The 24,507-nt window shown below is 41.8% G+C and overlaps 1 long non-coding RNA gene across 1 annotated transcript; it reads right to left on the minus strand.

Annotated features, from left to right (window-relative positions):
- Positions 1-4,885: 4,885 nt before the first annotated feature.
- On the minus strand, positions 4,886-24,507 carry LOC122458461. Its single transcript, XR_006278518.1, has 4 exons — positions 24,409-24,507; positions 18,462-18,471; positions 10,005-10,009; positions 4,886-4,896 (listed from the first exon to the last, which is right to left on the minus strand). It is a non-coding gene; the product is annotated as an uncharacterized LOC122458461 (long non-coding RNA).

Raw genomic sequence — 24,507 nt, forward strand, 5'->3', positions numbered from 1 at the left:
CAAGCACCCACACTTCTGGAATCACCTGAGAACCAGTTTGAACAAAGACCCAACACCGAAAAACGTTAGGGCTCAGAGGAAGAAATAAAGTGGCTTTTTTTCTGGTACAGTTTCTGTTCTCATCTGTATAGATTCTGATACCACGCTCATCACTGTAGCAGCTGAGCTCTTAGAACACTCTAACTATAATTTCAGTGTAAATATTTTGCATTTCTTGTGTCACTATAATTTACATTCATACAATGAGAGATCATATCAGAGTTTTTGATTTGTGTAGGTCCAGTGGATCTTTGTTTCAGTTCCCACAAGTTTACACCCATTAAATTCTGCTCTGAATTTGGGGTTCAACAGGATGTAGCTCTCACCTTGTAAGATCTCATCTTACATCTAGAGGCTACTTTTCAAAGGTAATTAGCTTACCTATATTGACTTTTCCATTTTATTCAAGTAGCTTAGTGACCTTCTATACAATGTCTTCTCGTGAATAATCCTTTAAAGTGGTATTTGGCTACTGGTGAGGGGGCAAAATGATATGCTCAAACAGGCAAAAATGTCCTAGTTGGAATTCTACACCTAAATTCCCTAAATTTCAGTGAGTTTCACTGAAACTTGGTGAACCACTGAGAGTTGTGTGTTCATAATAAAATGAGAAGTCGGGCGAAAGTTACCAGCTGTCAGGTTTTGATAGAAAAGTCTGATGACCCCTTAATTTACCGCAGATTTTGATATAGTATCTGTACAAACATTTCACAGTAATATTAATGACCAGCATGATCCCGGCTTTCATTTGATACTTCACATGACATTCTTTGGTGAACCAGAATGTACACACCAGAATCAGAACATTCCTGTAACCCTCATGCCAGTTGGCATTAAGGAGTTCTTGGGTCACACAATGCTGGCCTTTTGAAACTTTCAGAATACCCTTCCTCATTATGGGCCTGATTTAAAGCCCACTAAGCACCACAGAAAAGCTCTCCTTGAAGTCATAGGGCATTGAACCACACTTTATGGGCCAAATTCATCACTGACATAAACAAACACAATTGTAATGAAGTCAGTGAAGATTTGCTTGTGCTGATAGGGAATTTGGCTCTAGCTCTCTGAAAGAAACATGGCAAGAAAATGTTCTTTAAATGTTTGTATTTTTATTGGTAATTTGTTTTTACATTAAGTTTTGCAAAGTGCACCCACAGTTTTGCAGACTTTCACACCTGCTACATTTACCTGCATTGTTGAGGTTCCTCCTCTCTTAAAACAATGAAGGAAAAAAAAGTTTCACTGTGAAAAGTGAAGGCGGAGAAAATTAGTGGGTTTTTTCACTCCCCATCTCCAGTAATGATAGTATCTATTTTCTCACACTTTCATCCTTTGACCCTCATGGTTTCATTACTGCTTTGCTAGCAGTTACCTCAGTTTCATCAGTTAATGGTGACAGGGGAAGCTTTCCTTTACAAGATCTTTTGTAAAGAATCTTCCTTTGGGAAGCTAACTGACATTCCAACCATTTTTGTAATGAGCTATTGATTTTCTTGTGCCTTCTCTCTGTCAGACATGGGAACTTCATGCTTTAAAGATGCTATAACTAGGGAAGCAATTCAAACAGTATATTGTGAACCATATTTTGAGTTCCTATTAACTCTTGTTTATCTTTCTCTTGCTCTTATTGTTTTCTTAACCTTTTAATGCTCTCTCTACCATGCAGACATATCTCCAAGGACTTGATAAACCACCACAAGTTTTAAGTTCTAAAGTACCCTACAACTTTTCAGAGACTCCTTTGTCTTCTCTGAGACTTCTGAAAAGTGGAGCAAAAATATTCTAAAATGGGAAGGAGCAAACAAACAAACCCTGAAACCGCACCACAAAACATTTGTTTTTTTCAAGAGAAATGTATATAAACAAAATAAACTAGATTAATTTATGGGGCAGACTTTCTGTCCTTATCCACTTCACTCATGAGGTACAAGGGAAATGGAAATCTCCTCTAACCTGCTTGGGATACCCTCAGCGAGGAGCAGCCCCTCTCCCCCACCCAGCAGGTATAAAGCTAGGAATGCTGACCCCTATATTGGGGTTTAGAGGGATAGGGAGTGACTGGATAATGATGTTTCCTCTTCCCTGCCCACTCTAAAGTCAATGGGAGCTGATGGGTTTTTAGCACTTGTGAAAATCAAGTCATTCATTTAGTCAACTAAATATGCATTTAGGAACCTAACTTTTAACATCTTGGCTTTTTCTCTTTCTCTTCAAGTTCCAGTTTCTCTGTCTCAGGTATACGTTTTCAAAGGCCCGGCTTCCTTTAGCATGCACATATATTGTACTTTTCCATGCACAAACTTGGGACTGCGGCAGGCAGGTACAAAGACCCTACAAACACTGTAAATAGTTTAATGTCTGCAAGAAAACATGCTGTGTATGTTGACATCGATTGGTGCAAATTCTAACATTTGTGCAAACCAAGATATAAGCATGTATTAAGGCTGCATGCAAATATTAGAATCTTTGACACATGCACACAGGCACATTTTCACTTTCATTATGTGAGCATCAGTAAATTTATTGGCATTTGGAGCCCAGGTAGAAGATGAGATGAAAGTGTACCCAACAAAGGGGATATGGGGAAGGGAAGGCTGGTATTGCCCATTCTCTTTTTAATCAGATATGGTCCTGAATTTACCCACTGATAAGCTTTAATTTTGAGTGCATCTTTTAATGAGTCACCCTTTCTGGATAGCTATACAACATATTAAGCACATTCAATTATTATTAAAAAATGACATACCTAAACATATTCAATTTTAAACAGGCATTAAAAGCATCTGCTTTGTTGCCACTTATTTAGCTAATATTATCAAAAGGTTCTCTTCATAAAAAGTAAGAAAGTCCTCAGAAATGGATTAAAGAAATCTGGATCCCAAGGCACCCACCCACCACAATCTCTCTGCCCACGCTCTACCCCCACCCCTGCTTTGGAAGTTTTTGGCATATATCCACACAAGAGCCATATACTAAATTTGTAAGTGGCGTGCAAGTGCTCCTTTTTTGGGCAGGCTGGGGAGTCTTTTCCTCTCACACAGTGCTCCCTGCCTCTCAAGCTGGCTGGGTTCAGTTCAGGAGTGAGGACAGAGCCCTCACTCACTCAAACAGACGATTGTGTGGGGGGTCATTACCTCAGCATAGCATGGGCCAGTGGCAGGAGAGACTGCATGGCCCCACAAGCAACAGCACAGTGTTATCCCTGGAGCTGCAGCTGGTCCTGTTTGCTCTTGATCATGGGTGTGGATTCTTCCCTGGTTCTAAAAGCTACTGTGCCTTCCTCAGTTGAAGATGGCCTGCAGACTCAAACAGATGTCACAGGCAGCATGGGTTCACTTTTTAAAGCTTTTCTTCGCAGCCACGAGAGCTTAGTCTGATATAATCATATGATCCCAGGAGCTGGAGACAAAAGCACAGGCCTATTGTTCCTCCTATTGTTAATCTAACCCTAGACATTTCATTTATATATATATTTATATATATACACTGCATAAATGTTCACCATTTTTGAAAGGATTGAGTCTCCTCCAAAATGTTCCAGACAACCTATTTAATATTCATAGCATGTAACCATAACATAAAATAGATACATGTTCTTGTCAAGCAGGTCACCGCTTTCAATGTATTAAGGAAAGATTCCTAAATGGAGTCAGAAATTTCCAGCAAGTAATATTAATTTAAGTGTCCACTGAATTAAAGCACATACAGTAAGCATTATCAGGGTGTCCTCATGGTCTGAGGATTTACCAGATTCTCCATCAACCCATTCATATTTGACAGCTGGTCATTTATTTTTATTGGGATTATTTTGTATGGTTTGATTTATAATCATTGACCAAATGGAGCCAATGCCAATTAATGATTGTCACCTATCTATTCCTTCACTAATATATGAGTATCTCTTAACCTTTCTTTGTTTCGTTGTTTCCCTTCTTCTATGACTTTAATTGGCTTCTGGTCCCCAAGTAGTAAATTGTTTGATTCTGTGCTCATAGAAATGTAGCCAACTTTCTAAATCCCTTCATTTTCAAATCTTTAATGAGTCTGGAAAAATCACCTTCACAAAGACCTTTTACATCATTCCATAAATAAACTAATACAAAGCCCAGAAGTTCTGACCTCAGTTAGAAACTGAAACTTCAAGCAATTAAGTCAGCAGTCATTATCACATAGATGTATAGGAGGTTTTAGGACATAAGAAAGGCAGAAAGCACATCTTTTTTTGATTGCTTCCCTGGAGTTAGCAGTTATTCTCCATAATAATTTGTTCTCTTCCAAATATTGCACCTAACTCTATTGCACATTTGTGGGTTTTTTTACTAATTGTTCCTATTGCTGCTTTTTGATCATTGATTCCATCTAACAACTAATCTATGTGTAATGACTGAGATTCCCTCTGAATATCCTCTGTTCTAAAAAAATATTGACTTCATGATTCTTTCCTTTTTTTGAGTAATTAAGGTCCCTGACCCCATCTAAAAGAAGGTGAAAGGTGTAAAAGTTAAGGAAAGCAAGCAAGTGATTATAGTGGCCCAAGGTGATATAACATGGAGTTATGGAATGAAACTAAGAAAACAAAAGTGTAGGTTGAACAAAACTTTTTCAGTAGTTGACTGTGAAATAATCTTCCAAGAACACTGGGGGAAGACTGTGTCATTAAATAATAATATGTAGTAAAGGACAATGAGGTGGGGAGGAGGAAAGAAGAAAAAAGAAAACATACAATAAAAGAAGAATCTAGAGAGAAAATGGACAGAAAAAAGACAGATGGTGGGAAATGTGTCAGGAGATGGTAGGAGGGGATAAGGGAAGGAGTGCCCATGCAGCAATTCATCCTAAGGGGCTCCACCAAAAATACTTGGGAGCCAGTTTCCTAAACAGAAACAGAATGAATGCAAAATGAGAATCTATGGAATTTTGGAGATAGACCAACATCAGATTAGGGCAGCCTTTTGATGTCAAGTATTAAGCAGTGAGAACAGCTGCCTTTGGGATTGATGGATGCATATGCACATGGTTGTGAGCATCTGGCCTTTGTGTGAAAGAATAGCTGAAACTCCCTTACAATGGAGGGAACATCCACCATCTCTCTCTTTAGACTCACTAGAGCCAGGGAAGTGAAATGTGACAAATAGGACTGCTTACATGCTTTAAAGAGTCACATGCTGAAAATACATTGATTAACTGGGACTTAATGATTCGCCCAAGGATCATAGATGGGCAAGAACAAAACTAGAGTTAGAATTCAAGACTTGTCGGCCCACCTAACTTTGAGCTCTCTTGACCACATCATGTCCTCTCCTACATTATTGTTAGATTTGGTTTTTATAGGGAACTGTAGGAGCTGAGAATGCTCAGCCCCTCACAGAAATGGATCATTAGTCTCTTCGTTATCTTTAATTTCAAGCAATTTATTCTATCTATTCTATATATGAGCAGTTCTGCCAAGGAGTCCAGATTCATCTATCTCGATAGGACGCGTCTTCCCCCTTCCTGTCCTCAGTGATCTGTAAACCTTCTATATTGTTTCATATTTAGCCCCTCCCCCCATGATTTTCACTCCACTGCCATGTTTCTGTTAAGCATGTTCACTTAAATGGAACAGTCACCTGTCTTTGTCATTAAAGGGCACCTGTTTGAAGAAGTTAAAGACCTCAGAGCAGCATATCAAAAAGGTTAATGGCAAATGAAATGGTGCATTCCAGTGTTACTCTGGACCTCATTAAAATTTAGTATCAGCTACTGGTCTTTTTAAGATTTCCAGCTTCCAATGAATCATCTGATTCTACCCTTGTAATTTCGTTAATAATTCAAAAACTTTTGTTTCAAACACCACATGTCAGCATCATGCTAATAACGTCAATATCACCAGAATATAAAATAAGGGAGTTCAGCGCACAGACAGAGGAAAAAGACTGGAATCAAGCCTTGCAGTAGCAATCAATCAAAGAAATGTATTTTCCATTGAGGAACATCAGCCTGCTAAAGAGGACATTGTATTTATTTATATAATTAATATTTTATCATATGCTAAATAAAATGCATTTATATTGTAGGGACTATTCTTACACAGTGCAGCTATAAAATGCAAATAACAGATCATATAATGTAGACATTTCATAGTTGTTTAATGTCTGTGAGCTAATACTATATCACCAGACTTTGCCATTCAAAAGATAAAGAGAGAGAGAGAGACGAGTGTTAAAATGTGTGTGTGTGTAAATCTTCATCTCTAGACTTTACTAAATCATAAGCCATATCCCCAGTTGGGATAAGGTGTAGTTGAGGATCTTGCTCTTTAGAGTGCTGATTTCGATTTCCAGTTTTTTTCAAAATTATTCTTTTGACAGCCATTGCAGCTCTTAGGAAGTATCTCTTTTCACTTTGGCTTAGAGAACAGACAAACAGTGTTTGCCAAAGATGTGTCTCTACTCAGAGAATTTAAAGAAAGTCTGAATAAAGAGGAAAGGAGTACTTGTGGCACCTTAGAGACTAACAAATTTATTTGAGCATAAGCTTTTGTGAGCTACAGCGGAAGTGAGCTCCTTTTCTTTTTGCGGATACAGACTAAAACGGCTGCTACTCTGAAACCTGAATAAAGAGGAGTGCTAATAAATCAATTTCATAGTGAACTCAAGTGTCATAAGGTTTAGTTTCACAATAGTAACCCCAAAAGAGTCATACTAGTATAGAATAATCTAAGGTTGTGTATTTTCCTTACACTTACAACATTGTACACGTTGCATAATACTCATATGATGCAATTGAGTTCTGAACACTCATAGAATCATAGAATATCAGAGTTGGAAGGGACCTCAGAAGGTCATCTAGTCCAACCCCCTGCTCAAAGAAGGACCAGTCCCCAACTAAATCATCCCAGCCAGGGCTTTGTCAAGCCTGACCTTAAAAACTTCTAAGGAAGGAGATTCCACCATCTTCCTAGGTAACGCATTCCAGTGTTTCGCCACCCTCCTAGTTCTGTCATCTGCTACCAATGAGAACAGTCTAGATCCATCCTCTTTGGAACCAACTTTCAGGTAGTTGAAAGCAGCTATCAAATCCCTCCTCATTCTTCTCTCCCGCAGACTAAACAATCCCAGTTCCCTCAGCTGCTCCTCATAAGTCATGTGCTCCAGTCCCCTAATCATTTTTGTTGCCCTTGGCTGGACGTTTTCCATTTTTTCCACATCCTTCTTGTAGTGAGGGGCCCAAAACTGGACACAGTACTCCAGATGAGGGGACCAATGTCGAATAGAGGGGAACAATCACGTCCCTCAATCTGCTGGCAATGATCCTACTTATACATCCCAAAATGCCATTGGCCTTCTTGGCAACAACGGCACACTGTTGACTCATATCCAGCTTTTCGTCCACTGTAACTCCTAGGTCCTCTGTGAATTATATTGTATATGATTAACTCAGTCTTGAGCCGTGGATCAACAATGGATTTTTTAGTGACCACATACTAAGCCTATGAGTCCTGAGTAATATTCATTCCAAGATCTTTTTTCAACAATAATATCATTAGGGTCTTGATGTCTGTTCCAAAACCTGGGTACATTTCAACATATGCAAAATCATATAAGATAGTCCATCACACACACAATATGGGAAACAGAGTGGGAATTTTACTCTTGGCAACAAAGTAGTATTTATTTAAATGAGTCACTTTCATTAGATCTATAGTAAAAGAAATCTTTACTGAGAAACTATTGGAAGATTTCACTTTATTTGCCAGTATGTCCACAAAAGAGTGAATACTATATGCTAGAATACCACATGCCATAAAACAAGCCAATCTGTAGACAAAGATCCATCCAATAAAATTGCTGGAAGCAAATTGGTGTCTTAGCGTTATGCCTGCAGCATGTGTGCAAAGCATTTGCTTATTTTCTATAAGACAACTGGAGTTCTCTTTCATACATGGGCATGAGGTTAGGTTGTGTTATGGAAGTACAGTATATGGCTCTGAATGTTTCAGGATCCATAAAGAGACATGATTAATAACTGAGAACTACTCATAAATATACAGTAAGAATCATATTGAATGTGATGTTGTATAAATGAAGGTTGGGTAGATTAAGTTCTCCAAGTGAGGTACAGATTTGTAGTTTCTTTATAGAAAATCTTGTATTTTTTCCTCCTCTTATAGAAAATATTTAAAGAGTCTCTTCATTCTACAGGGAGTCCTTGAACTTACAACACAATTCGTTCCTCAGAATTGTGTTGTGAGTCAAAACGTTGTAAGTCGAAACCATTTTTCCCATAGGAATAAATGGTATGAAGAGGGGATTGGTTCCTGAACCAAGGCTTGATACACTGTTTTCACCACAATAACCAAGATTTTTGTACTAAATGAATTATCGATGACTAATGTTGCAACATCAATGTATTTTGTAAACAGCATTCAAATAAACATGTAAACTCACATGCTACTCAGAATGCTGGCAACACAGGCTCAGAAAGCTAGGGAGAATGGCACAGGTGCTGAGCCTCAGCCAATCACTATTTAAGCTTTCTGATTGGCTAAGCCCAGGACCAGGAGCCAATCAAAAACAAGCAGCCACTCTACCTGGCAACAAGCTACCCTTAAAGCCAATCAGAAGTGACCCCTTCCAGCTCCATACCAGTATAATGCAGAAAGTGATTTCAAGCAAACGTTATGCAAATTGAGCATCATAAGGAAAAACCAAGTGTCATGGGGTGAAACGGGTAATCAATTGAAAAACATCATAAGTGGCATCCAACGTAAGTTGGATGTTGTAAGTCTAAGGACTCCCTGTATTTGAATAGATACTTGTGAATTTTCCAGAGTAACATGCAGAGCAAACAGTTCAGTATCAGCATGATGTTCAATTTTATTGTGCTAAATCTCCCCAATACCAAAGATGGAACAATTTCCATCTGTTTATGCTGGCTAGAATTTTGCAAAGAAAAGGGGAGGAAGTTACCCATCACTAATATCTGTGAGACAATTTTAAAGTGTTGTGTAGGAATTTCATGTACAATTTATGTTTGTTATTGAATCAGTGCACGAAGCTCTGAATATGCTGCTTTCTATCATAACACTGTTTTTCAAACACTTTTCATAGATGATAAAACCTCAGTTTATATGGACTATGAATGTAACATTCTCAAAGGAATATTAGGGCCAAACTGAACCTCAGTACTAGAACCAGTTGGAAATTTTCTGACTAGTCCTTCAATGGAACATAGGCAGGTTTTGAAACTTTCCTGCTGGGCAGTTTCCATCAGAAATCTGCCTGGTTTCCTGCCACCTCACCTGCTCAGCTCCTTGGCAGCCCACCTGACCAACTGCCTCAGAGTGGGACCTTCCAGAGTCCCTGGATCAAGAGCAATCCTCTATGCAAACTGCTCCAGGGTCAGGTCCTCCTGGGCTTCCAGCCTCCCTGACTGTGAGCCAGGCTTATGGCAGCCCAGGGGGCCCTGGCTCCCATCCTCATGGCTCACCCATGGTTCCCAAGACTTGTTAGCTCCCAGGTCTCCATCAGCAAGCGAAGAACCTAGAAGCCCTGAAAACCATGGTGTTGTATCAACCAGGCAAGGTACTAACAAATTTCAACAGGACTTTATTTTCAAAGTGGAAACCTCTTTACCAAGCTGCTGCTGCACCCACTGTAGCTTTCTCCCAGCCTCTCAGCTCCCCCCTCCTTCCTGTTTTCTGTCCTTTCAGACTCCCAAAAGCCAGTGCTCCCAATTCTAATAATTACAAGCAACATCTAAACATCACAAGTGGCTGGACCAGGAGCTTAAGAGCTTGGGTTCCCAGGTGCAATTCTGTTTCAAACATTTTTAAAAAATTCAATTATTTCTAAACATTTTTTCCAGAATTTCCCTTGTGTGTGTGAAATCTCAGTTTCTATTCTTCACTCTGAAATGGAACAGGTTTTTTTTTTTTCCATAATTTCTGAATTTTTCATAGAAGGGATATTCTGACTTTTGACCATTTCTAGTTAATACAGTCAGATGTGGTTTTAGGATTTTAGAGGCCCTAAGTAATGAATAAGTTCGAGCATCCCATAAAACTCCTATCTCTGAATTAGTCTCCAGGTGGTATGGCTCTTTTATATCTTTCTACAGTTCTCCTAAAATTTATACTGAAGACCAGTCCCTTCTCTAGCTGCTTTGTGCTAATCCTACAGTGCAAAGCTGCTTGAAAGCCATCATAACAAGTTACCTGGTGATTCTCTTGGAGAAAGTGGGATATCCTTGAGTGTAGAAGTAGCATAGCTACTCCTCATCAGCCCCTTTTGTTTTCCTGGCATGGAGAGAGGTGCGAGGGGAATGTCAGAGGCACAGCCAGGTTGATTGGAGCACCGCTGTACCCTAGCAATACCGAGCTGCCAGAATAGCCCATTAGGGAGCTTTTGCCACTGGGTGCAATTTAGAACTTCCCTAACACTGCTATAAATTATGCCTGGGCTCAACTGGCCCCCAGCTGACCATAGGATCCAGGGGAGAAGTACAAGTAGCATAAAGACACCTTTGCCCTCCATAAGCAGTGCCAGAGGTGTATAAGAGTACAAATAATGGGCTTGATTGTGCCAAAAAAGGCACATTGCTGGGGATTGATGTGAAGATGCACTGCTCTTGGAGGAGCAGCACAAAGAATACTATCTAATGCATGAAGAGATATTGTGCCTACTATTAGCTATCCCCTGCCCTGAATCATTGTGCATCTCTGCACAGGACAGATAGAATTTGTCCCTAGATGATTTTCAGAGAGGGGATGGCAAACTTGTATGGGTGTCCAAGGGTTTCTTCCTTAGGAAGAGCATTTTTAGTGTGATCTGGCTAATGTCAGAGGCAAAACAAAGAAACAAACAAACCCTCTTTATGAACCAGGGATGACAATTGTCTGTAGCAAGGATGGATAAGTATTACTGGGGAAGGACAAGAGCATGGGGAGATGAACTCCATCAGAGAGAGAGGGAAATCGACTCTCCCTCCCTTTCAGTTAGAATGCCATTATGGACTGTAGGTGTTTCTGATGGTTCTGTCCTTTGGGGTTTATGGCTTCAGGTTTCTAGAGAAGAGTAAATTCCGGGATGCTGTAATTTGTAAATTTCTAAAATTATTTGTGTAACCCCTGACTTTTTTTGGGGCTAACATGTTTTTTGCAGAAATGACATCTTCATTCTCAAACTGACATTGATTTCCCTTTCAGAAATCAAAAATAGGTTCAGGTAGAAAAGGAATCACAACATTAGTAAAAAGAAAAGGAGTACTTGTGGCACCTTAGAGACTAACAAATTTATTTGAGCATAAGCTTTCGTGAGCTACAGCTCACTTCATCGGATGCATTCAGTGGAAAATACAGTGGGGAGATTTATATACACACACAGAGAACATGAAACAATGGGTTTTATCATACATTTATCACTGTGTGTATGATAAAACCCATTGTTTCATGTTCTCTGTGTATGTATATAAATCTCCCCACTGTATTTTCCACTGAATGCATCCAAGGAAGTGAGCTGTAGCTCACGAAAGCTTATGCTCAAATAAATTTGTTAGTGTATAAGGTGCCACAAGTACTCCTTTTCTTTTTGTGGATATCCCTGAAAGACAAAGATGAAATCTTGCCAACATAAAAAGAGGAGAAATTAAAATTGTAAAATGTTGTGACATTTCATCTGTCATGAGAATCTAGTTCTCTGCTCAGTCCTAGCAAGGACTGCATTTTGACCGCAGAGTCAGTTCTATGGTTAGTTGTTTATTCCATTTAAGTTAATCTTCCACCTCTATTAAAGACCATTGAAATATATTTTTTTGTTTCTGGTAACCTTTCACAAGTCATGTTTTTATCCACATCAGAGCCCCAGTTTTAAGGTTGTCTTAGGCCTTTAGAATGTAATAATTAAATCTCCTATCCTGCAAAGGCTGAATGTGCCTAAATGCATAAAGTTAAGCATGTAAGTCTTACAGCACTAGGACCCAAATCTATAAAATTGTGTTTCTGCTTCTTCATCTAGCTGCATCTCAGGACAAAATCAGGATTACTGTAAATGCTTCCTTCTGTATTGTTGCCCTATAGATTAAATCTAAACTTAACATCTATAGTTTGGTTAAGGTTGTGAAGAAAGCAACTGTTTTGTTACTTTAGTGCTTTTGCGTCAGCTGAAATAATTATTTCCAAAACTATATTCTCCCCTCTTTACCACAAATTCATGGTTGCAAAAGAAAAGGGCAATCATACCAGAAATAGCACAGAAAGAAAAGGTGATTTAGTGTAGCCATCCTTATAGCATGTTGTATGCTGGCTGACTTTTATCTTGTAATTGTTTCTTGAATCTGCTCCTAAACCTTTTGTTCCCTGGGCAGCGCCATCTTTTGCATAACACACCATCAGTATGCGTTACTAATACATCAGTGGCATGATAGCTTCAATGGTGTACTGAAGCAACAGCTCATCAGAACAGCAGCACACTCTGTTGATTTATCACTGTAACACATCATCAGAATGAGGCAGTCTAATAATATATTATTAAAAAAACCTATACGGGTATTATGCAGGAGTGAATGCAATTTGGGCACTGGATTGAAAGTATGCAAGAAAACTTCCAAACTATTGTCACTGATATTTGCATTCTGGGAGGGAGTCACATACTTCTCTCCTAGAAACCTTGTCCATTTAGCTCTCACCCCGAAGCTCTAAGGAACATCCAAGGCTGCAACTCAGTGGTACTATCTTTTTGGTTTGTCTTGGAATGAGACAATGGTTTTACTATGCTCTAGGGTCTGGTTTTATTCACATCTCTGCCCAGGCTAATGGAGTCATAACAGATCTGTCCATAATGGACTAGTAATGTGCTTCGGAGAGATGCTTTCAGAGGGTGCATCCTGAAATATGATGCAGTCAAATGGTTTATAGCATTTATTATCACTGGTTAGAAGGTCAAAGTCATACAGCATAGGAAACATGAAATGAAAATTGGATATACAGAGACTGCATACTTAAAAATGATCTAGTAGATATGTTCTTGCTATTGGGAAGCTTCGCTACAGGGAAGGATAAAATAAAATGAAGTTTATGAGAACATCTTCTTAGAAGTTAGGGACTGACATTAGTTTTAGGGGTTGCCATACATGCTTACCAAATCTAATATCTACTGAGAGAAATTTCTCCTTTGGTCTCAGGTTTATTGGTCTCTTTAGGAGCCCACATGCCTTCTCTTCTGAGTACTCTGAGGAATATTGGCTGCATATCTGCCGTGCCATCCCAATTACATAATTTAAACACCTCACGCTTTTTTATTACAGCAGTTTGTATGGCTAATAACAAATGACTTCAGTATGTGCTAGGGATATTACATTACCTGCAGATTTCCCCCATCCCACTAATTCCTGTGGTTGGGTCATTTAAATAATGGGATATTGGGATGTTCCACTTATTGAAGGAGTGCTTTTCAACTTGTATTACTTTTATTGCATATTCAGTGTTCTACATGAGAGACAAATAGGGCCAGACTCTGTTCTCACACCTTTGTAAATCTACTGATGTTAAGGGAACTGCTCCTGATTTATACTGGTGGAACTGGCAGCAGAATCAGGCCTTTAGACTCCAGAATGGGAAAATGCAAGACTCTTTAGAAGCCATAAAATAATAATAAAATAATAATAATAATTAATAATACATAAATAAATTTAATGGTTAAGGCTTAATATTGTTTCATATAAGAACTAAGTTGAAGAGAGACTGTCAATAAAAGGATGGTTCTTTAGTTAACTCTCTGAGAGAAGAATGTTTTCTGCATGACTTACATAGGCTATTTAATGGCAAATATGATGCTTATATATTATCAAAGTAGTGTACAAATCTTGGCAAACTCATCCATTTATGCTAATCCATTTAATTTAAGCACTTTAATCCAAGTGACCTGTCTGAGTCATGAAGAACTTTTTTCTCTTTCATGAAATCTTATCTGCAAATCATTCTTCTAGCTGTCATTTCCCTTTCCTTAAGAGCCATGGAATCACTCACAGGAGCAGAACTACTTGAGGCCACTTAGGCATCAACCATAGATGCAAATTATCTAGAACTCAGGAGGAAGCCACTGCATTTTTCCCCCCCTTGGACTGCAGAGTTCAATTTATTTGTACCCTAGCACCAGTGCTTCCTTGGATCCTATTGAGGCTGCAGAGCATACGTCATCTTGAAGTATGAGGCACCACATCTCAGTGAGTGCTGAAAGAGACTTCAGATCTTTCTTTTTGAAAAGGGTCTGTTTCAAGACCACTACAGGTTCCAGAGCAGGAATTATCTGTGGATTTGCAATGGTCCTTGGGTCCAAATCACTCCCCTATTGAAAAATGGCCCTAGTTCTGGCTTACTTTTTATGTAGGGGCAGCACCAGTGTAGTCCCATTTATCCTTGAATTGTGTGAAAGTGCCTCCCATAGAATGGAAGTGAAGGCTTCGGCTCTGTTAGGCTATCATATTTAAGGTAATCGGCCCTCTCAGTTCTAATGGCTTTGTCTGCTTCTAGGGAATCCTTCTAGTTGAGAGTCTCTGTGGTCAATCATTTGCATTCAGCTCTAGTTCTCTTTGGCTTGGGGCTCCTTTCTTTGAGGTCAGGAGTTTCACACTCCTTTCAGGATATGTGGCCTATAGAATGTGTGGGCTTTGATTCCACCTCATCCTGGTGCTGTTGGTGAAACACTTGCTAGGAAGAGGAGAGATAGGTAGGTGATGTGTATGCATATACACTGAAGGTCATTGTAATTATATGACCTCTCAGTGCTGTGGTACACCAAACCTCTTAAGCTACACAATCAGTATGACTCAGAGGTGAGCACTTAAGGCACTTCAACTGCTGGCCCACGTGGTTCTCACCTTGTTGTATTCAACAAGCACTTAGACTCATAGCTAAGGTAAAGAGATATTTTACTAGATTGTCAGAAAAGGAAAAGACTGTAAATACCCTAGCTATATCAGTTTAAGCAGTTACATGTCAAGATAAAACATAGACATTCCTGTCTTGGGCACTGACAACATCTAATCAAAGGTGAGGGCTCCTCAGGCCTAGAACCTAGGGTGATCTCTCCAGGGTCGTCCTCTATTAAAGGCAAGTAGGTAACTTGCCAATTTCCTGGCCAGGATCAGTCTTTGTTGGCTTATTGTGGGGCCGCTCTGCATTGTCCCTCTGCTGCTGCTGCCGCCACAGCATTTCCAGCATAACCTCTGCTAAGTGGCCTGCGGCAACTGGGGTGGTAGCTAGGCAACAAAAGGCCTCCTATAGTCTCTGGCTCTGTATATTGTCCTTAACAAAGACTTGCTAGGAAGAGGGTCTAGCAGCCAGTCAGAGCACACAGGCAACCACACAAACTTCAAAAGCATTCCAACCTACTCATTTTCATATGTCTTTTTCCAAAATAAACTATGAAAGAAAAAAATGGTTGTGAAAAATCTCACCCTATAAAAAATGTACTACCAATGTTGTTTGGAACATATAATATCTCTGAGGCAAATGAGACTGTTAACATAATTGCATGTGGTTAAAATATATTCTCATTAGTGTTAAGTATATCCACAGTAGTGTAAATGGTTCTTACAAAAATATTTGCAAATGGTATTTATTTTTTTTTAGTTATTTTTGAAAGTGCATTTAGTTTTTCTCTCCTGGGTTTGTTGGGGGTGTCCTGTTTACACTGCATTATTCTCAGGCAAACCTCCTACACTTGATCATTCTTCAAAAGGATTCAAATTCCCAAACCTCCATCCACTGTCAGATGATATTTTTTAACTCAGTTATTTACCATCAATTCAGCAATAGGATTCCCTGACCAATTTTAGAGGTCATCAAAGGAGGTGAGTTGTTCCTAGGCAGTGATTTAGAGAGGTTTAAATCTTGGCTTATGCAGACTGCATTTTTGGCCTTCTGTGCCATGTCTAATATGAATTGGGGTGTCTCATGGGTACTGTCACAAATCTCCTGTTCTTTGTTATCTGTGTGCTGCATTTAGCTACACTGATTTGTCTATGTAATCCAGGCTTTCATTTCTATCCAGAAGAAACACCAGTTTACATGAATCTTCCAATATCTTATAGCCCTGTTATTGGCCTAGTGTCTTTTATATGTCCAGTAGTACTAGTTGGATTAGCTGAATGAAAAACAACATTGAAAAAAATGAAATGATGCCAGTTGTCTTCTTGGCACTTATATGAAAGAGTCTTTAATTAGTAATATATTAACAGTATCTAGGATTAGGAACCTGATGCCAAGGACACAGAATTGACACACAAGTAATGATAGTCACATGATAATAAACAAGATGCATATTGCAATCTAAGCAGTAATTATTATATTCACCTAGATTGCTTCCTAGATATTTGTTGTGTCTTGCTTATTTCTAAAACTATAGGCACCAGTCTAGCAGAGAACATTAAAGTACATATTTAACTTTAAGCACATGAGTATATCCATTAACTCTAGTGGATCAGGTCCATAGTTTACTGTTTTTTGGTCCTTTCGATGTCATTATGGACAATCTATGACCCTCACAGGGTAAGAATATTATTGATGTGATTTAGATAAACTCAGCTGAGTCCCTTCCACTGACACCCGGTCAGGTTTTATATTGATTTTAAAATATATCTTCTGCTTTACAAGACCTTGTATGTCCTTGGAATCTCACCTTAATAAGCTGTTCTCTCTTCATATTCTTGTTGAGAGCTAAGATCTCAAGATGCCAGTCTGTTGATTGTGCCAGAATTGAAGCTGAAATAGCCAGTGGAATTCCACTAACATCTAGAATGCTGAAAAGTACTTTTCAAAACCGAGGTCAAGGCATTTCAAAATTACATCATGTTACCTGTATTCAAATGATCATGCATGTGACAGGTGGGGGCCTTGCTTGTCGAGCTGGGACACCTCCATCTGTCCTGTATGGGGGTGGTCCACTCCGCCACCCAGTCATGGGCTTCCCCGTTAAGTGGATGATTTCTGCCAACTGTTGCCCAACCCCCAGATGGGATCACCTAAATGGGTAATCTGTGGATTCTGAGCAGCAAAACAATCAAACCATCTGGGGAATTAGCCCCTGGTCAGGGTGAAGCAGCAAGCAGGCTGCAACCCCTGGGTGGGGCAGAGTAAGCAATTAGTCTATAACCCGGCAGCCTCCTGGCTGGGACAGCAAACAATAGAACAGCCTGGGGAAATAGCCCCCTGGGCAGGGCAAATCAGCAAGCAGACAATGAGTCTATAGGCCTCCCGTCTCTTGGGGCTGGGGCATAGTTTAGGCAGCTTCCTCAATGGGCAGGGGTCTGGCTTCCACAGTGGGCTCCGCAGCTGGTGAGTCATCTGGCAGGTAGTCCCAGTCCCTGGGCTTTACCTGCAGTACCTCTGCAAGAGCCTGCAGTACCAGTACCAGTACCAGTACCAGTACCAGTACCAGTACCAGTACCACCACAGACTGGCCTGGGCTGCCTCCTTTTATCTGACTTCTCCATTTGGAGCATGTGCAGCAGAGAAAAGGGGGCATGGCCACCTGGGTCCACGATGATTGGTCCGCCCCAGTGGTCCAATGCAGGGCTGGTACACCCCGTCAGTGCATTTAATTAAATGCTCAAATTGTTCCATTCAGGCATGTTGTATATCTCTTATTTTCAGTCTCCTCACAATGCCAGTTTATTCTTGTTTAAAGAACTTTGTATTGTATTTTGTACTATACTGTGATGGGGTAGTTATGTGTCTAAGCTTCAGGTTTGAAACCATTGCTATGCACATCAGTCTGAGATCTGAGCACTTCATTCTCTTCTTGTTATGTCATATAACATCCACTAAAATCACTGACATGCACACTGATGGCAAATGAGTCCCCAAATTAGTGCCATAGGGAAATAAAAGATGCCTCACAGACGCAAGCAATTTAGAGCCTGGTTCTCATTTACACTAAGGCAGCTGTACACCACTCAGGCTATGGAAAGCGGTGTAAATATAATTTGGCCTCATTACACTGCCAGAATGATGTAAATAAGAATCAGATTTCTAAAATTTAATTAATGTGGGCCTGATTCTCCATTGACAATTAATAGAAAATAAGTATAAAACATTCTGATTTAGTAGCTCTTCACACCTACTTTGGATTCACTTAGCAGTGGTGTAAATGACTATACATACATAAACAGTAATCATTAATAAGTCAACATTTGCTAGCAAGTGCCATACAATTTTCATAGTTTCCACAGCTGTTTCCTGAGGGGGGGAGGGGTTGGGGGGGGCAGAATTCAGTAGCTGTTTTTAAAAAAAATTAGCAGATTACTTTACTTTAAATGTAATAGTGTGACGTTTCCTGGGAGTACCTAAGGTTGGGAGGCTTCTCTCTATCCCCAGCCTTTAGTGTGAGGAAGTTTGTCTGTACCTATCGTAGATCAGTTCCCTAACTTCACCGGCCCTGGACAACACAAGCACTGCCTTCTAGGCTGCTCTCTCTCTCGAGGTGAGTTATAGGCACACTCCAACCCCCATGCCCTGTGAGTATCTCCCTAGAATATCCAGCCCCTTTTCCACTGGAATTGAGAGTGTTCAGATCACTGCTATATATCCCACTTTACCAGTTTCTCTTCAGATCACCACTCCACTTGACACATAACACTAAGAAAAGTTTAGAGTGAAAACAAGTAGAAGTTTATTTAACAAGTACAGAGATACAAGTGATAGCAAGTAGCAATTTTAGAAACAAAAGGTAACAGAGAAAATAAAATCATAGTTCACATTCTAGAACCTAGACTTATTTAACTAGATTCTTTCATGTCTCACAGAGCAATGCTCATCCAAAGTCCTTCCAACATTTTGCAGTCAGTCTTGGCTGTGGTCTTCCAATCATGAGAAAAGTCACTCTACCAGCTGGACTCCTCGACGAAAAACCTTGCTGTCTGTATTCTATCTTGAGCTATATCATAACAATCTATTGCCCTTTTCAGAAACAGGATACCCTCCTGCTGGTAATTTTGTCCTGTATACTTCTTTCTTGTAGATTTTGTAATCCCTCAGTCAGCATCTGGTTTATTGTGCAAATAGGCATATATTCTGAAACACACAATACACAATGACAAGATAGGAAATAAGCATACATTACCCCCTGGCAGAAAGGAACCTGTCCAAGACATGTCACCTCCTGCTTACTTGCCTTAAGGACATAATTTTCAATATAGATACATACCTCCATAAATATTATATATGCATACATTTCACAGTGATTATGATGTCCAGTGGGCTCTCTCAGTAGAGACCTCACATGTCACATGAATGCATTATTATGCATATATCTGACCCTAGGATCCCTGTAAAACTCTATGCACCCTCTGTGCAGCCCCTCCCCCCCGCAAGGTGCCACCATGAGGTCCCTGAGTCACAAATAGGTATAAACAAAAAGTATCAGTTATGTAGCCCTGCAGGATCTTAGATTGTATATGCATATTGTTCTGTACAATTCAGATGCTGATGCTAACATGTCTGTCTTTAATGGTTGCTGTTTACACTATATCCTGTTCAGAAATCTGGTAAGAATATGACCGCATGTGACATACTAGCTTTATACTAATAAATACCACTTAAAAAGCAAGGCACCTTCTACCACTTTTTATTTTTAATTCCAATTACTGGAAATTAATTATATAAATAAAAATTATATAAATACAAATTAAGTTCTTAACGAGCTTGGTTCATAATGAATGTTGTCCAGTGATTTTATTCAGATATATTTAAACAGCATGATAAAATGTAGCTCTAAGAAGCATTTGTTGGCAAAAATTAAATTCTGAAATGTAATTATAATTTTACCAATAATCTTTCAATGCACAGTATGGCACTGCACTATGCATGAAGGAGTATGAAAGATAAGAAAATAGAATGGGGGAATTTTTTCTGTAATGGGATTACAGAATGAAAACAGACTGTTATGTAAATTTACTAATTACTACAAGGCTTTCCTAGAGTGGTATGTTGACAAAAATCAATAATTACATTTTCTAAGTTACAATTTTAAATACAGAATGACTAACAATTTTCCAATATTTAAAAAATCGGGTTAGTCTTAGATAACCTAAATAGTACAAAACCAAAATAGCATTACCACATCAAAGAGACAGATAGTTTGATATGTTATGTGTCATATTTAAACAGTGTTCCTGGCACTACCCCCAAAGCGTGAGCTTCTGTCAAGGACTCATGCCCCTGTGTGACATCCCACTGAATACTATTGGGCGTAAGCTCAGGGGTACATTGCAGTGACTCACATTGCAGGATTAGATCCCATGTAATATAGAATTGTGACATTCTGGGGTGCAATCCAGACAAGTGAGGGGCTGTGTCACCCATGCCCTGCAACCTGGGTTTCCTCACAATGCTTTGCTGTTCTGTCTTTCAACTTGGATCACTCACAATCAGCATGCAGGTTACACCCTGAAAGTAAGGGACTGTGAAAGACTTTGTTACGGCCTAGCTAGGGAATTTCTGCTTTCTCGAGCCGAAGGACACAGCTGCTTTGTTATTGTGGGATATAGATAGTTATTGAAAGACATAGCTGATTTGCATGGCTCTTCGCCAGGTAGCGGAAAGCCCCCCTCTTTGGGAAGTACGTAATTCTATATTCATGAGCTGTTTTTGTGTAGTGCTTATTAATGCTAACTGTCTGCCCCTCTGTTGGACTCCGTCCCAGGCAGAGCTCCGGTGTGCTGGGTTCCCCGCCTCCGTGACTGCAACGCTTGGAGTCCCCGTTGCGGGTGGGTCACTAACCTTCAGTAAAGCCAATAACTCACAGCTGTGTGTAAGCCTCGTTTTTCTCAGAGTACTCCTGCCAGTCCTGTGGTGCTTCGAGCACCTCCAAAACATTTGGCACAGCGAGCAGGGTACTCTGAGAAGCGATGCCGCTTTGGCTGAAGGTAGGGGAAGTGGAGAAGCCGTCACTGTCCCTACAGCGCATACCAGGATGGCCCCTGACGGAACGCTGGGGGCCGGTAGCGTGGATTATGGCTGGGTGGGCTGCCCTGGCGGATTGGCCGGAGTTTCACGCTCGTGCAGCTGGTAGAGGGGTTACAATGGTTATGAACCGGCGCTCTGGGACAGAGAGGCGGGCGATGGGGGAGCTAGGGTGGCTCCTGCCGACCGCCCGTCTGGGCCCAGGACGAGGAGGTGCTCCGCTTACAGCGAGCACTGGAAGGGAAGACTCAGGAATGCATGGAACAGGCGGAGGCCCATGCCGGGGCTCAAGAAGTCATCACCTCCCAGGTGGAGCGCGCCCAGGAGCTGACACGATGCTGTGAAGTGTTGGTTGCCCGGGTAGCGAATAAAAGGCGCCTTAGGTGCGAGCGGCAGTCAATCACCACTGGCCAGGTGCACGCGGTGACCGCTGCCCCCTCCTGGGACCCCGAGACTTGGGATGGGAATATTTGGGACTCCTCATCCTCAGACAAGGGTGGGGGAGGAGTCCCCTGTTGTGGCTCTGGCGTGCCTGGTCTGGGAGTTGCGGGTACAAGGAGGCGCCCTACAACCAGAAGTTGTCCACACATTTAAAACAAGTGAGTTGCAGGAAATTGTGAAGACGTTCCGACAGGAGCCCGGGAGAGCGTCCTGCAGTGGCTCGTGAGGGTCTGGGACAATGCAGGTAACACGGTTTTGTTACTTTCTTATGAATTTCAACAGTTGGGGGTCCTATCGCAAGACACTCAGGTATGTGCACAATTGGCAAAGCCGCCGTGGCCGCAGGCTGGGGGACAAGAAATCGAAAGCCCCTCTTTGTACCGCTGGCTGGCGGTTGCAGTGGAGGCGGCCTACCCCTCGGTGGGGGAATTGGAAGCACAGGCGCGCCCCTGGAAGACCGTTCCAGAAGGGGTGCAAGCTCTCTGTCAATTGGGAATGGCCTGGGCTGTCTCCATGGGCAGGGAGATGGGGCCGGACGATGTACTAGTGACAAAATCGATTAAAGCCACAGTGTTACGCCTGGCCCCGATGAGTTAAAACCTTCCCCCCTTGCAGTCGTCATGGCAGAGAATGGACGCGTGGGAGACTTGGCAGCCACCTTATGCAATTGGAGGCCATCTTGGTGGGTGCTAGGCCAAGAGCCATACGGGCTGTGAAGGGGCAGCAAGGCGGGGGACAGGAGAAAGGGGAGTTGCCGGTGCCCCGGAAGACCTTGTGGCTAGATCTCTTGCAGACTGGTGTCTCTCACGAGGAAATCAATGGAAAGCCAACGGCGGACTTATATAAGCGATGGATGCAGCTGCCCCCTACCAAACGTAGTGCCGTAGGAAAAGGGGAGAAGAGTGTGGAGCGAACCAAGCCAGCAGAGCCCTCTGCTCCACCAGCCGAGTGGAAAGTGCCATGCCCATATTGAGGGAATGGCAGGTCCTCTGTTCCATTTGTCGCGGCGGCCACACACGGGAGGGAGGCGGGGGACCGACACCCCTATGTACCCCTAGCGATTCGCTGGCCAAAGGGAGGAGTCCAACACGTGTTGGCGTTGATAGATATGGACAGCTGGGTATTATACAAGGGCCTCCGGACCTGGATAACTGCGTGGGAGGTGAAGGATTGGGAACTTGCAGGCCAGTCCCTGTGGGGAGTGGCGCTCTGGCAGCAACTCCTGCACTATGCCCGATGAGTCCTTCTGGCCGTGCAACATGTAGATGCCCACACAAAGGCTAAAACCTCCGAGGCCCACTGGAATGCAGCGGCTGATGCAATGGGAGCGAGGGGAGGCCCTGTGTAATCTGTTCCCTTTACCTCCCGTAGGTCTAGAAACCAGCGCCCTGAGCGAGACCGAGTGGCACGTATTGGCTAATGTGTGGTGGACGGTACCGCAGCGGGAGTCGCAGGCCACCATAGTCCTCACCACCGGGGAAGGATGGGCATACATACTCCCGGAAGGGGAAGACTATCCCCGCATGGTCTCACTCTCCCGTTTGTCGCGGCACTCCTTATGAGAATCACCACTGCAAGAGCTACCACCTGCTCCATGAATACCTGGTTGGTGTTAGCCCAAAGTGCTGTTAATGCAACGTCATTTTGCTTACCGCATACGTATGCCGTGGGTGCCATGATGGAGACCTGTTTCATCGGCGTCTGCACAGACCTGACCCTCGTCCAGCACTATTCCTTACTGAAGACAATTGATAAGACTATTACATATACAGGTTTGTATGCTTTGGGTCCCGCCCAATACAATGTAGACGCGTCTATGTATTCTTTCCGTTTTCTTGGCTTGTATTTTTTGCTGCCTTTGCGGCCATGGCCTAGTCTCCCAGTGCTGTGCGCGGTTTCCCCTCTGCACTGTATCCTCATGGTCCTTGACATCGCTCGAGAAAGCGAGGGGAGGAGTGTGAGGGACTGCGGAAGACTTTGTTATGGCCTAGATAGGGAATTTTCTGCTTTCTTGAGACAAAGGACACAGCTGCTTTGTTATTGTGGGATATAGATAGTTATTGAAGGACACAGCTGCTTTACATGGCTCTTCGCCAGGTAGCGGAAAGCCTCCCTCTTTGGGAAGTACCTAATTCTATATTCATGAGTTGTTTTTGTGTAGTGCTTATTAATGCTGACTGCCTGCCCCTCTGTTGGACTCCGTCCCAGGCAGAGCTCCGGTGTGCTGGGTTCCCCGCCTCCATGACTGCAACGCTTGGAGTCCCTGTTGTAGGCAGGTCACTAACCTTCAGTAAAGCCAATAACTCACTCAGACCCCGAGAGAATCCCCAATGACCACAGACTCCGATAAGGTATGAAGGCACCCGGTCAGGTTTATTGCCAAATGAAACACAGTCTCTAGCTCCCCGGATCAGTTCTGCTAGTACATATGTGCTCCCTGACAATGGACACAGCTCAGTCAGTGGCGGGACACTCCACTGCCCCCTAGGCTGGACAGAGACACTACCCCAGGGATGCATTCTTGTACACAGATACAAACAAGTTACACATTACTCCTGACATATTGAGGAGCAACCCTCTCTATGTAACAAAGTACAACCCCTCTACGTAGCAAGGTACAACCTCTCTATGTAACAAGGTACCGCCTCTCACCTTGTATATGTTGGTTCAAACAAAACAACTCGATCCATCATACTTCCCCTTTGCCCCTGTCTTTAGGATCAGTTAGCTTGTTCCTTGTTATGTGTGTGGAATGTGCAAGTATCAGAGTGTTCTGGTATCTCTAGTGTCTAGTACCTTTTAGGTATATGTATTTTTGCAGCATCAGCCCTTTCCTTGTGAGCATCTGTGAGCAGGGCCTGCCTCTGGCTCACAGCTTAACTTTGCTTTATGTTAGCAAAGCTTTGACCATTACTTTAGCTCAGGCCTTAGGCCTCATACTGGGCCTCTAATACAAGGGTTTATGTTTCAGGGCCTTAATTTACTACATACTTAACATAACTTAATCTTTCTTTGATGATTTAGAAGGCACTTCAGGATCTTGCAGTGCCTCAGGGTCATCATTATCAACATCAATTAACATTGTA

This window comes from Dermochelys coriacea, chromosome 2 (assembly GCF_009764565.3).
Source record: "Dermochelys coriacea isolate rDerCor1 chromosome 2, rDerCor1.pri.v4, whole genome shotgun sequence".
NCBI classification, from domain to species: Eukaryota; Metazoa; Chordata; order Testudines; family Dermochelyidae; genus Dermochelys; species Dermochelys coriacea.